The 14278-nt window shown below is 38.9% G+C and overlaps 1 pseudogene; it reads right to left on the bottom strand.

Moving 5' to 3' along the window:
• Positions 1-493: 493 nt before the first annotated feature.
• On the bottom strand, positions 494-3837 carry LOC119536671 (annotated as a pseudogene).
• Between the last annotated feature and the right edge of the window lie 10441 nt (positions 3838-14278).

The raw sequence follows: 14278 nt of genomic DNA, 5'->3' as shown, positions 1-14278 counted from the left end.
GGTTGGGCTCATTCTAGTTATACCTGTAATTATAATTCATATTGGATGGCAGCTGAAATAAAGTTTTGCTGTACACATCCTCTTTAGAGGCCATCCAATCTCTTCAGGAGACAGCTAAATGAGAAAAAGGAGCACTTTTAACACATCAGGTACAAAGATAAGGAAGAGAGTCTGTAAGCGATGCCTGCTTCAGAAAAATGTTTATTAAAAAAGTGAGAAGGAGAAATCTTAAAGTTCAACAATAACTTCATGGTCACTTAAAAGTCAAGCGTGTAAGAAGATGCAAAAAGTGACTGTCCCATGGGTCCTGGAAGGGGGTGACACGGTATCCTCCCAGTCACTCAGCAGCTGTCCTCAGCTGCCTCCAGCTAGCAGGATCCAGCAGAACGACCAACCGCACCTTGATTCTCACCGGTGGTACAACTACACTTTGATTCTTGCAGGCAGCACAGCCCTGGATGTCTATTACCTGAGGGAGAGTCTGGCTCTGAATCTAAAAATGCACCTTGGCTAGGTCCTCCTTCTGTCCAAGAGAAAACGGACTGCTGCTGCCTCATGCTTTCCAGCTTTTCTAGGATTTCTTTCAGCACAACTTCTTTAACCCTCTCAGGTACCTGGCAGTTCATTAGAATGCACTCAGGGTTTTGCTGTATCATTCTCCAGATGGCCTCCGCAGCTAAATTGGGAAAGGTTTCTTCTACCTGTACACCCTGAGATTTCCACCGATTCTGGGAGATTACAGAAGAACAACTGCTAATGAAGTATATACTGCCATCACTGCTTCCTGATGCTGCAGAATCATTTCCACATGGGGAGTCCTTGTGAAGAGAAGGGTGGCCCTTACTCCCATGGGCACATGTAACATACTGATACTCAGCTTCTGGGCAAATATCCCTTTTCATCTGAACTAAAGATTCGGAAGATCTGGACATTTCTTCCTGAAGCAAGTTTAACTGTAATGGTGAGCTGCTCCTTTAGTTAATAAATGAGTGTTTTTCACTTTGTGTCTCCCAGTTTTGTTGGTTGATACCTGAGGATAGTGGTTTTAGGTTTGGAGTCACTGATGATACTGAGAGTGGCATTTCAGAAGAGTCTATTGCTCCCAAGAATGGACATGGAGAGGGAGAGGATGATAATAGAGGATAGATTGGGACTTCATGCAGGAAAATGGTCTTGAATGTGTTCATGTAAGGAGAAGTAAAAGGTGAGAGAGACTACAAGCTGCTGCAGAGAGGTGGTGCAGGTGAAAATCCCAGCACAGCTACTGAGGCTGCATATTCTTTCTCCAGAGGAGCCATAATTGGGAAAGGGAAAGCTGGCACTGGGCAAGAGGCTTGGGTGGGAACCATTGCAACAGAAGGGATTCTCAGGTCAGAGGCATACGGAGAGGAGGCATTGGAGGAGCACCAGGCCTGCCCTTTCTGAACCACTTCTCTGGAGTGAGAGTAGATGTTATCATGAGAGCTACTGCTGTCCAATGGCGTTGGCAGTTTCTTGCATTTGTGCTTCCTTTTCTCACAACCAGCAGATCTGCTCTGCATGGAAGGAGAATCTCTTTGAACATACAAATATGTAGGTTTGCTTCTGCTCTCTTGCTATAGATAGGAGCTGCTGGGTAATGACAGGATCTTTTCTCAGAATTTATCAATGGAATCTCTTTCTTCCTTCTGTGTGTGGGCTGACAGAATCACTTTCATGAACCCTACTTTTTTAAATTCTTCAGAGGTCAGAGATGCCATCTGGGTATTGGGAGCTCAAAGTTCACATTTTGGGTGGCATCCTTGACTACGGTCAGTTCTGGCTCTGGCAGGGGGGATCTGAACCATGGTGCTGCTATAGCTGCACTGGCTGAAGTCTGACACCCAGCTCAGTGCCTTGCTAGGCAAAGTCAGGGGGCTCCTTCCTCCATGTCTGTGGATGGCTCAGCAGTCATCATTTCTGGTGTAGTGATCATGGGTATCTGAGAAACAGCTGGCAGTGCCACATCTGTCTGCTGGTTTTGCCTGTCATCTTCTTAGGATGATGATGTGGTATTTGTACAGGAGGTACACTTTATCTTCAAAGCTGGAAGGTTGTAGCTCTTCAGGTATCTGATAATACTATTGATACAGTTTATTTGCTGATAGTATGGGCTATGTTGTCCTTTTCTCAAATCCTCACAAGACTCAGCATACATGCTATTATTTTTTAGCATCTGGGATGAAAAAAAGGCCTTCTGTTTTTTATCACCATGCAGGGCTGTGCTTATTCACATCACTTGCGTGTTTGATTATTTGGTCAGTGAATCAATGACAACTGACCCAGATTTTTTATTTTGTTTACACTCACAAAAATATGCTGCAAAGTCATTGACTCCTTCTGTGGCTCCTCTAAGCAGGGTGCACTGAAATTGCTTGAAGATGCCACACTAATGTAAGGCTCCTGGGAGCTGCTGTTTCCTAGACTTCCATAGCCACTGGAAGTGCTTATGTGAACTGGTTCCAAGAGAAGCTTGCGAATTTGTTCTTGTAATTCTGTTATGTCTTTGTCATTATTGTTCATCTTTTTTATTCTGGTGGCAAAAACATTCTCATTTAATGGACTCATTTGAACTTTATGCCAACCAATAATGAAAGAAAATGTCTGGCTCCATGGGTTAACAAAGCTGGAACTACTGAAATCCAGTGTGATGTAATTTCCATCTTAAGTGCAAAATCTAATGGGTGGATGTTCAAAGGGAGGCTGGCCTGAATACATTAAGACTTTCTGGTGCACAGCAACCATCAGAGCATGATCTTCTGGGTACAGGTACATGAGGATGGATGTTCTGACCAGATCCTGAGGGAGGTAACCCGCCAGAGGCATTGCTCTTTCATCTACTTCAAGAAAAATGCACCCTGTGCTGTGTGTTGTGGTAAATATTCTTTTATCCAATAGAATCTGAGGAGTTTCATAACCAGAGTGAATCTTTTAAACCAGTGTGAGAGAGCAAGGCTCAGTCTCTGGGTGCACAGAACTGTGATGTGGATCAAATAGGCGATAATCCAGAATGGGTGGTAGTACTTCTCTTGCACTCTGGCTTCACCTCTGTGGATCCCTCAGAAAAAGGATTTTACTGGAACATAGTCATACTGGGGAGCATTTTGGGTCCAGTTGTTCCAGAAGGGAAGCTGAGCATGGGCAGTATGTGAGTAGAATATCATCACATCTTGAGGGGTGAGCAGTTTGACAAAATGAGAGGACTCCAGGAGATCTCTTTTACAACTCAGGATCAAAGTAACATATTCAGAAATCTGCACTAACCTTCCAGATAGAAATGAAAAAAAAACTGCCACAAAGGTATCTGTGTTTTTGGAAGTGTGTTCTTGAAGCAATAGTTGCTAGTTTCTCGAGACTGTACATGGTCACATCTGCTTGAGGTGCTCCATTTTGACTGAGAATTGGGAAAAACTCACTGCTTGCACTCTATTTACACAGTGAAGGGTGTAAGTGAAGGCATCTAAGCTGCTTGGTTTACTGTGTCTCAGAAAGGAAGTATTTTTCATTTCCTGGATGACCATAATGAGTTCTTCAGAAACTGTTTCAACCTTGCTGTTCACTGTCGCTGCCACCCACGTACTCCCCCGGCAGCTGGCACTGCTGGCTTCATGTCATATCTGATTCTCCTCTGGCCTGTGATCCATGAACTCCCCCAGAGTCCTGGGATTTCCAGCCAGGCCTCTCAAGGTCTTCGCAGCAGGCCATTTTTGGCTTGCCTGCCCCCAATTCTGTCACCTGCTTCTTTATTCTGGAATCAATGGCAACAACTTGTGTCTCATTCTGCTCCCTGCCATTGCACTGGAAAGAAGGACTGGTCATCGCAATTAACTAACTTATTCGTGTTCACCTAGAGGTACTCTTCTCTCCAGTATTTGCAGAAATTCTCAGACTATTCCCATCGCAGGAGGTCCAGCTGGCTTTTTTAATGTAGAGCATGTTCTTCAATAAAAATAGCAGAGAATATTATCCAAAGAACTAGAATATGACTCCCTAATTTCAAAGTCTTAATAAACAAATATATATGTTTATGGGTGTGTCTGTGAAGATAAATGAAGCACTAGCTACAGAATTATTGCTGAAACAATTTGGAGGTATGTGTCTCTAAATCAAGCAGAAAGATTTTGTTAATAAAGAATCTATTACATTATAAGAAGCCATTTTTCTATGAAGAGATAATTGCAGGACAGAATAATTATTTTTTTTATGTAAACCCAGATGAATGAATTCTCCCAGATATTATAACATAATCATTAGAAAAGGTATACCTCTCAGTATTATCCTTACTGTGCATAAATCATTGACTAGTAATCAAAGGAATCAAAGGAATTAGTTGGGCCACCATATTTGAAATATATTTTGATGGAATCAATGATAAATGTTATAGAACATTTTAAAAATAAAATATGCTCATGTATGTGTGAATATTTGCCTGTCTTCAAAAAGACTGTAACTTTCTGAGAGAAGATCTTCCCTATTCATTCTTCTTTTTTACTTATTATTTTGAAATAAATTCAAACTTACAGGAACAGTTGCAAAAATAATACAAACCCCATACACAGAACTCTAGCATATCCCAACCCCCCTCCACCAATACCCCAATCTACCAACTTTAATATTTTGTCACTTTACCATTTTTGTCTTTCCCTCCCTCCCTCACTCCCTATCTATCATCCATCATCTATTGCTCTGCTTCTGAACCTATGAGAGTAAGTTGCACACATCCTTGAACAAATAATATAATTCACATATACATTTCCTATGAACAAGAATATTCATTTATGTAATCACACTAAGTGTAGTTAAGAAGTTCAAGAAATTGAACATTGATATGAAGCTTACATTCTATATTTCATTTTTTTCCCTCATGTCCCAATTGTGTCCTTTTGAGCCTTTTCTCCTCTATTGTTAGATCTTGTCCAGGATCATCTATGGCATTTAATTGTCTATCTATTTAGACTGTCTCTTTTTTTCAATTGTAGAAACATATCTACAGCATAAATCTTCCCATTCCAACACCCTCCAAACATTCCGTTTAGTGGAATTAATCACATTCACAATGTTGCAATGCCGTTACTTTCCCACCATCCATTACTAGAAATTCCCCTTTACCCTTAACAGAAACCCTACACTCATTTCTTAGCTCCCCATTGTCCCTTCCCCCACTTCTCATAACCCATACTCTATTTTTCATCTCTATGATCATATTGTCTGATACTTTCTTTGTGTTTTCCATTGGGCTTAAATTTAACATCTTAAGTCTATAACAATCTTGTTTTCTTTGATACCAACTTAACTTCAATAGGACACATAAACTATGTCCCTATACTCCTCCATTCACCCACCTTTATGTAGTTCATGTCAAAAATTACATATTTTACATTGAGTCCAAAACCACTCATTTATCATTACACTTTATATATTTCAGATCCTGTAGGAAGTAAATAGTGGATTTACAAATCAAAAATGTAGTAGTACTGGTATTTATATTTACCATGTGATCTTTACTGTAAATCTTTATTTCTTCATGTGGTTTCAGTCAGTTTTTTAGTGTCTTCCTTTCAGCCTGCACAATTCCCTTTAGCATTTCTTATAGGACTCCACTACTGGTGATGAAATCCCTCAGCATTTGATTATCTGGGAATGTTTTCATCTCCCCCTCATTTTTGACCTCCAGATGTTTATGAATTTTCTAAGTCTGATGGTTATTGACTTCTATTTGTATTCTATTGTGGTCAGTTAATGTGCTTTGAATAATTTCATTTTTTTTTTTTAATTTATTGATGCTTATTTTATGTCCCAGCCTATGTTCTATTCTGTAGAAAGTTCCATGATCACTAGAAAATGATATGCATCCTGGTGATTTGGGATGTAATGTTCTATATTTACCTGTTAAATTTTTCTACATCTCTCTCTCCTTTCTTTGTTTCTTCATTGGTAGGGCTCTCTTTAGTATCAGAAGCAGGGCAGGTCTTTTATTAGCAAAATCCCTCAGCATTTGTTTGTCTGTTAAAAATTTAAGCTCTCCCTTAAATTTGAAGGAGAGTTTTGCTGGATGAGGTATTCTTGCTTGGAAATTTTCCTCTCAGAATTGTAAATATGCCATGCCACTGCCTTCTCATCTCCATGGTGACCTCTGAGTAGTTACTAATTAATCTTATGTTGTTTTCCTTGTATGTGGTGAATTGCTTTTCTTTTGCTGCTTTCAGAACTTGCTCTTTCTCTTCAGTATTTGACAGCCTGATCAGAATATGTCTTGGAGTGGATTTATTTGGATTTATTGCGAATGAACTTATTTGGATTTATTTGGAGTTTGCTGGCATTTATGCTTTGTGTATTTATATTGTGTAGAAGGTTTGGGAAGCATTCCCCCAAAATTTCTTTGAATACTCTTTCTAAATCTTTACCCTTCTCTTCCCCTTCTGGGACACCAATGAGTCTTATATTTGGATGTTTTATTTTATCTATCATATCCCTGAGATACATTTCAATTTTTTCAATTTTTTCCCCATTCTTTCTTTTGTTCTTTCATTTTCCATTCTGTGGTTCTCAAGGTCACTGAGATGTTCAGCTTCCTCTAGTCTTGTGTTATGACTATCCAGAATCTTTTAATTTGGTCAACAGTTTCTTTTATTTCCATAAGGTCATGTATTTTTTATTTATTCTTGCAATCTCTTCTTTATTCTTTTCCAGGGTCTTCTTCATGTCCTTTATATCCTGTGCCATGCTCTTCTTCATATCCTTTATATCCTGTGCCATGATCTCATTGTTTGTCTTTAGTTCTTTGATTAATTGCTCCAAGTATTGTGTCTCCTCTGATCTTTTGATTTGGGTGTTTGGGTTTGGGTTATCTGTATTGTCTGTTTTTTCATATGCTTTAAAATTTCCTATTGTTTTGGACTCTTGACATTTGCTTTACTTGATAGTGTTCTTTTAGGATATGAAGGATTATTGAAACCCCGATGTCTAATTTGTCAGATCTACAGCTTGGTGGCATACACTTTCTCTAACTAGCCAGCAGATGGTGTCTGTGAGTCACCTATACTCCTCAAGCCAGTTCTCCCCAACTTTGTCTTTGTGGTATGTGGGGGGTCTGATTCTTCTGGGGTCCAATTGGTGCTCCAAGTTTGGGTGTGTTGATGGTGCTGTCTGCCCTGAATGTGGGATGTGTGTCTGAGTGGTTAGGGAGGAAGGGCAGCTTTAATAATCAAACCTCCCAGGTGTTCCTGGAGATTTAAGGCTCTTGCATGGGTCTAAACCTTCATTTCAGTCTCACTCTGGATTGTCTCTGCTGATGACCCACAAGTCCTTGGTATTGGCATATGGTCCCTGGGATTTCCAAGTGGGTCCCTCTTCCAAGCCATGCCCTTCCAGGGCCTCTGCTTAGGGAAAGTTGTGCTACATCATAAGTGCATGCTGTCCCTTAAGGGAAGTTCTGGACCACTGGGCCATATAGTGGCATTCCCAGCCTACTGCAAGGATGGCTATTTGGGACATGTTAATTTCCCCCTTTTTGCACAGCTCTGCCTTCCCAGCTCTGGGACAATTAGCTGTGGGTGCATGAAAGGCTGTAGTCCACATCTGATACTGTGGCATGTGTACATGATGCTGGAATCACTTCCCATCACACTGGGTTTCTTGGTGCAGCTCTGGGCTGTGGTGCAAGTGCCTGGCAGAAGCATTTCCAGCCCACCAGGAAGATGGCTGCAACGGGTGTGGTTATTTTCCCCTTTTGGCTCACCACTACCTTCCTCACTCTGAGACAATTAGCAACAGGTGTACAAAAGACTGTCTTCCACACCAGATATTGAGGCATTCACACAGCCCATTCCTGCTGCGCTTCACTGTGTGGTTCTCATTTCCATATCTGCAGCCACTTTTGGGTTTTTTAAAATATCTAGTCCACCTCCAAACACCAACCCACAGTTTCCCCACACCACAGTGTGGCTTCCAGACATTCAGAAGGTTCACTCACTCATTTCAGAACACAGACTCCTGGTTTTACCAAGTGTACGGTCCCTGTGGATTTAGCAGACCTTGTCCAGCTGGTGCATCACTGGAACTGGTGTTCTGGGTCACTCTGTGGCTTTTATCTAGTATTTTTCATGGTGGTGTTTTTTTGCCGTCTCTCCTAGCCACCATCTTAGGTTCTCTCTCACACATTCTTGAATTCTTCATAGCCTCTATCTGACAAATACATAATGATTACATAATTACATATTTCAATCATTTCATGTCAGTAAGATCTCACAATATTTGTCCAACTGGGTCTTGCTTTTTTCACTCAACATGATGTCTTAAAATTCATGCATGCGATAGCCTATGTCAAAACTTTATTCCTTTTTATGGTTGAATAATATTCCACTGCACATATATATGGCATATTGTTTATCTATTCATTCGACAGTGGGCATTTTGGTTGCTTCCATCATTTGACAATTGTGAATTATACTGTGTTCCAGTTTGCTAATTCTGCCATCATGCAAAATACCAGAAATGGATTGGCTTTTATAAAGGGGAGCTACTTGGTTCCAAATTTACAGTCTGAAGGCCATGAAAATGTCCAAATTAAGGTATCAACATGAGCATACCTTCACCAACCCATGGCCAGTGCTGTCTGGGAAACCTCTATTAGCTGGGAAGTCACTGGCATCTGCTTACTCCCAGGTTGCATTTCAAAATGGCATTCTCCAAAATGTCAGCATCAGCTTTCAACAGCCATCTTCAAAATGTTTCTCAGCTACAGCTGTTCTGAGGTCCTTCTGTTTGTGAGCTATTTTATAGGACTCCAGTAATCAAATCAAAACCCACCCTGAATGGGTGGGCTCCACACCTCCATGGAAATTATCCAATCACACATTTCACTCACATTGATTGAGTCACATCTCCACAGAAACAATCAAAGGATTACAACCTAATCAACACTAATACTTCTGCCCCCACAAGATTGCATTAAAGATCATGGTGTTTTGGAGGACATAATACATCCAAACCGGCACATACTGCTATGAACATTGGTGTGCAAATATCTGCTCAAGTCTTGACTTCAATTTTATAGGGTGTATAAACAGAAGTGGGATGGCTTGGTTAATATGATAATTCTATACTTACTTTCTGAGGAACCTCCAAACTGTATTCCATAGCAGCTGTACTATTTTACAGGCCCACTATAAAAGAACAAGTGTTCCCTTTTCTCCAGATCCTCTCTAACACTTAGTTTGTTTGTTTTTCATAGTAGGTATTCTATGGGTGTGAAATTTTACCTCATTGTACTTTTTTTTATTTAATTTCATTGAGATTGTTCACATACCAATTATCAAAAGATCTAAAGTGCACAATCAATTGCCTACAGTACCATCATACTGCTGTGCATCCATCACCACAATTAAGTTTTTTTTCCAATTTTTAGAACATTTTAATTACTATGGAAAAGAAAGAAATAAAAAAATAAAACTCAATTTCTCCCTTACCCACAACCACCCCCCTCAATTATTGACTCATAGTATTGGAATAGTACATTTGTTACTGTTGATTAAAGAGTGTTAAATCACTATTAACTGTAGTACATAGTTTGCAATAGATATATATTTTTTTCTCTATATACCCCTTTTATTATTAGCTTCTACTTATAATGCCATACATTTGTTCTTGTTCATGAAAGAGATTTCTAATATTTGTACACTTAATCATGGACATTGTCCACCACAATATTCACTGTTTTATACATTCCCATCTTTTAACCTCCAACTTTCCTTCTGGTGACATACATGACTCTAAGCTCCCCCTTTCCATCACATTAACACACCATTCAGCACTGTTAGTTATTCTTACAATAACATGCTACCTTCACCTCTGTCCACTTCCAAACCCTTAGATTCAACCTAGTTGAACATTCTGCTCACAATAAGCAACTGTTCCCAATTCTATAGCTTTGTTCTATATCCTGTTTACTTATATTTCATGCCTATGTGTTTGTATATTATAAGTAGTTCATATCAGTGAGACCATGCAACATTTGTCTTTATGTGCCTGACTTATTTCATTTAATGTAATGCCCTCAAGTTTTCTTCATCAACCAGTTTTTACATATTTATGTATTCACCACTATCACAACTATCTGTATAAGGACATTTCCTTTTCTTCCACAAAGAAGGGGGAAGAGTCAAAGAAGGTAGAGACAAAAGAAAAAGAAAAAGAAAGAAATAAAATCATGACAGCTAAAAAGCAATGAAAGAAAAAATAGAATTAAACTAAAGTAGAATAAGAGTCAGACAACATCAGCAATGCCAAGAGTCCCATACCCTCCATTATGGCCCCCACTTATAGGCATTTAGCTTTGGTATATTGCCTTTGTTACATTAAAGGAAGCATAATACAAAGTTTCTGTTAACTAGAGTCTCTATTTGCATTCATTGTATTTTCCCCAATCCCACCCTATTTTTAAAACCTTGCAATGTTGATATTCATTTTTTCTCCCTCATGTAAAAATATATGTGTACATTTTATCACAGTTGTTGAATACTGTAGGTTTCACTGAACTATACAGTACCAGTCTTTATCTTTCCTCTTTCCTTCTTGTGTCCCACATGCTCCTAACCTTCTTGTTTCAACCATACTCACCATCATCTTTGTACAGTGTGCTTACATTTCTGTGCTACCATCATGCAAGATTGTGTTCCAAACCTCTCACTCCTGTCTCTTCCTATCTGTCTCTAATGCTCCCTTTAGCATTTCCTGTTGTGCAGATATCTTGTTCACAAACTCTGTCATTGTCTGTTTTTCAGAGAATATTTTAAATTTTCCCTCATATTAGAGGTACTGTTTTGCTGGATATAGGATTCTCGGCTGGAGGTTTTTCTTTTTCAGTATCTTAAATATATCACACCACTTCCTTCTTGCCTCCATGGTTTCTACTGAGAAATCCACACATAGCTTTATCAAGCTTTCTTTGTATGTGATGGATTGCTTTTCTCTGGCTGCTTTCAGGATTCTCTCTTTGTCTTTGATGTTTGTCAATCTGATTATTAAGTGTGTTGGTGTAAGTCTATTCAGATCTCTTCTGTTTGGGGTATGCTGTGCTTCTTGAATCTGTAATTTTATGTCTTTCCTAAGAGATGGGAAATTTTCATTGATAATTTCCTCTATTATTGCTTCTGCCTCTTTTCCCTTCTCTTCTCTTCTCTTCTGGGACACACATGACACATACATTGATGTGTTTCATGTTATCATTCAATTCCCTGAGATGTTGCTCATATTTTTCCATTCTTTTCCCTGTCTTTTGTGTGTAGGATTTCAGGTGTCCTGTTCTCCAGTTCCTAAGTGTTTTCTTCTTCCTCTGGAATTCTGCTGTTGTATGTCTCCATTGTGTTTTTCATCTTTTTTGTTGTGCCTTTCATTTCCATAGATTCAGTCAGTTGTTTTTTCAAACTTTCAATTTCTACCTTATGTTAGCCCTGTGTTTTCTTTATAGCCTTTATCTCTTTTGTTATGTCTTCCCTTAACTCATTTATTTAGTTTTTTATTTCATTTAGCATATTTTTAAAATCTTTAATAGATTGTTTCATTAAAGTGAAACAGTATCTCAACTGTCTCTTGATTGAGGTGTAAGTTTGTTCCTTTGAATGGGAAATAGCTTCATTTTTCCTGGTATAGATTGTAGTTTTCTGTTGTCTAGGCATCTGCTTTTCTTGGTTACCCTAGTCAGATTTTCCCAGACCAGAACAGGTTCAGGTCTCAGAATGAGGTTTTATTCATGGTGTTTCTTAGAGGAATGACTGACTTTCCTGTGAGGTTTCCTGTCTCTGTGCTTTTCCTAACCTGCCCAGCAGGTTATGCCTGTAAGCCTCTTGCTCCCAACTGGTTTATGTAGGTGTGGCTACCTTAGTTTCTCTTTTGGTTACTTTCCTCCAGGCTCTGAGATCTAGTTCTGAATGGAAAGCTAGGCCTCACTTCCCTACTCTTAGGGAAGATACACCCCCAATGGAGTTATCATCTGCATTTGAATTGTGGTCTCTCTGACTGTGTTAGATCCTTGCCTATCTGGATCAGAGAGCTGGGAACTGGAAATAGCTGTGGCTCTCTCTTCTGAACCCCTCACTGAGAGAGAACAAAAGGGACAGAAATCCACTTTTTGGAGATAGTACATGGTCCCCAGTTTCACTCATAGGCCAGAGGTAACAACCAGTCTTCTGAGTTCCCCCTTCCTGGACAGATGAGTCTTCTCATTCAGTTGACACTAAAAGCCACTGTCTGCTTGTTGGGAGTTTGTAGCTTGTACTCAGCAGTCTACATTTGTTAATTAAAACCCCAGTTGGAACTCAGCTGAGGTATATTCACTTGCTCAGAGAGTGCTGCTGGTTTCTAGCACAGTGAGGTTTTGCAGCTTACCCTGCCATGGGGTGAGGGAGCTCTTGGCTTGGTTCCACAGCTTTTACTTCCAGATTCTATGCTGCAATCTCAGGCATTCCTCCCAGTCAAGGTTGGTGTACAATGTGTGGACAGTCACTGTTGTCCCCCAGTAATTATTTCAAATTATTTACTAGTTGTTCCTGGTTGTTTATTAGTTGTTCCAGGACTGACTAAATTCCTCTCCTCTCTATGCTGTCATCTTGCTCCTCCTCTCACTGTCCTTTTGATTCGCACTTCCCTAAAGGTGATGATGTTGTGAATCTTTTCCTGTGCTTATTGGCCAATTATATATCTTCTTTGGAGAAAAATCTATTCAGGTGTTGCCCATTATTTAATTGGGTTGTTTGTCTTTTTGTCATCATGATATGGGATTTCTTTATTTACTCTGTATGATAAATCTTTATGAAATATATGATTTCCAACTATTTTCTCCCATTCTGTTGGAGGTATTTTTTTCACTTTCATGATAAAGTACTTTGATGCACAAGAGTATTTTATTTTGATGAAATTCCATGTATTTATATTTTATTATTTTTTTCTTTTTTTATTGTGGAACATAACATATATGCATAAAAGTGATAACTTTCCAAGTGCAATTTAATAAGTGGTTAGAGGTCAAATTTCAAAGAATATTGTGTTTACAGTTCACATTTTCAGTTATTTCCTATTGTGAAATATAACATATATGCAAAAATATGATAATTTTCAGAGTATGATTTAACAAGTAGTTATATAGGAAATTTCAAAGAATGCTATTTCCTTATTGTGAAATGTAACATACATACAAAAATATGGTAACTTTCAAATTACAGTTTAATAAGTAGCTATAGAGCAAATTTCATAGAACATCATGGTTACAGTTCCAGCATTTCAGTTCTTTCTTTCTAGCTATTCTAATATCCTAGCAACTAAGAAAAAAGATATACAGAGATTCTCACATAGGGAACTGAGTGTTCTTTAGGGTTTTCAGGACTGTGTTGACTTGGGCTTATCATATTGTGGCCATTTGTCATATCTAGCTGAAGCTTGCATAGGAGTAACCTCCAGGAGAGCTGCTCAACTCTATTTGAAGTCTCTTAGCCACTGACACCTTATGCTGTTGCCTTTCTTTTGTTCCTTTTGGTCAAAAAAGCGTTCTCAACCCCTGGATGACATGGTCAGGATCATTCCTGAAATCCATGTCCCACATCACCAGAGAGACTCACTCATCTGGGGGTTCTGTCACATATTAGGGGGAGAATGATCTATTTATTAGCAGAGTTGGGTTTAGAAAGGGAAAGTTTACATTTGAGAAACAAAAGAGATTTTCTTGAGATGATTCCTAGGCATAATTACAGGTGGACTTAGCTTCCCTTTACAGTCATAAGTTTCACAAGAGCAAGCCTCAAGATTGAGGGCTCAGCTTATAAAGTCAGGTTTTCCTAATTTCACACAGTGCATGTTCTGTTCATGAAAATCAGTCAATATCCCACTTATCATCACTTAGTTTTATAATCCTCAGCACTGTCCATTTTAAACAATTCTCATGACTCAAAACACCCCATAGCTCTTTTCAGCCTTTCATTATTTGTCCCTAGTATTTTTGAGCTACTAGTAACGTATTCCTGTTAACTGTAGTCCCTAGTATGGAGTAGGTAGATGTTTCCCATATACAACTCTGCTGTTAACTGTGTCATATGATAATGTAATTTTACTTCATATGTTAATGTATATAACATTGATTTTTTTTCTTATGCTGAGCCACTCTTACATCCTGGGATAAATCTCAGTTATGTAATCCTTTTAATAGACCATCGTATTCAATTTCCTAGAATATGTTGATTTTGCATCTAAATTCATACAAGAAATTTGGATG

Source organism: Choloepus didactylus, chromosome 6 (assembly GCF_015220235.1).
Source record: "Choloepus didactylus isolate mChoDid1 chromosome 6, mChoDid1.pri, whole genome shotgun sequence".
Classification (NCBI taxonomy): Eukaryota; Metazoa; Chordata; class Mammalia; order Pilosa; family Megalonychidae; genus Choloepus; species Choloepus didactylus.
This window is presented reverse-complemented; position numbering and strand designations above follow the sequence as displayed.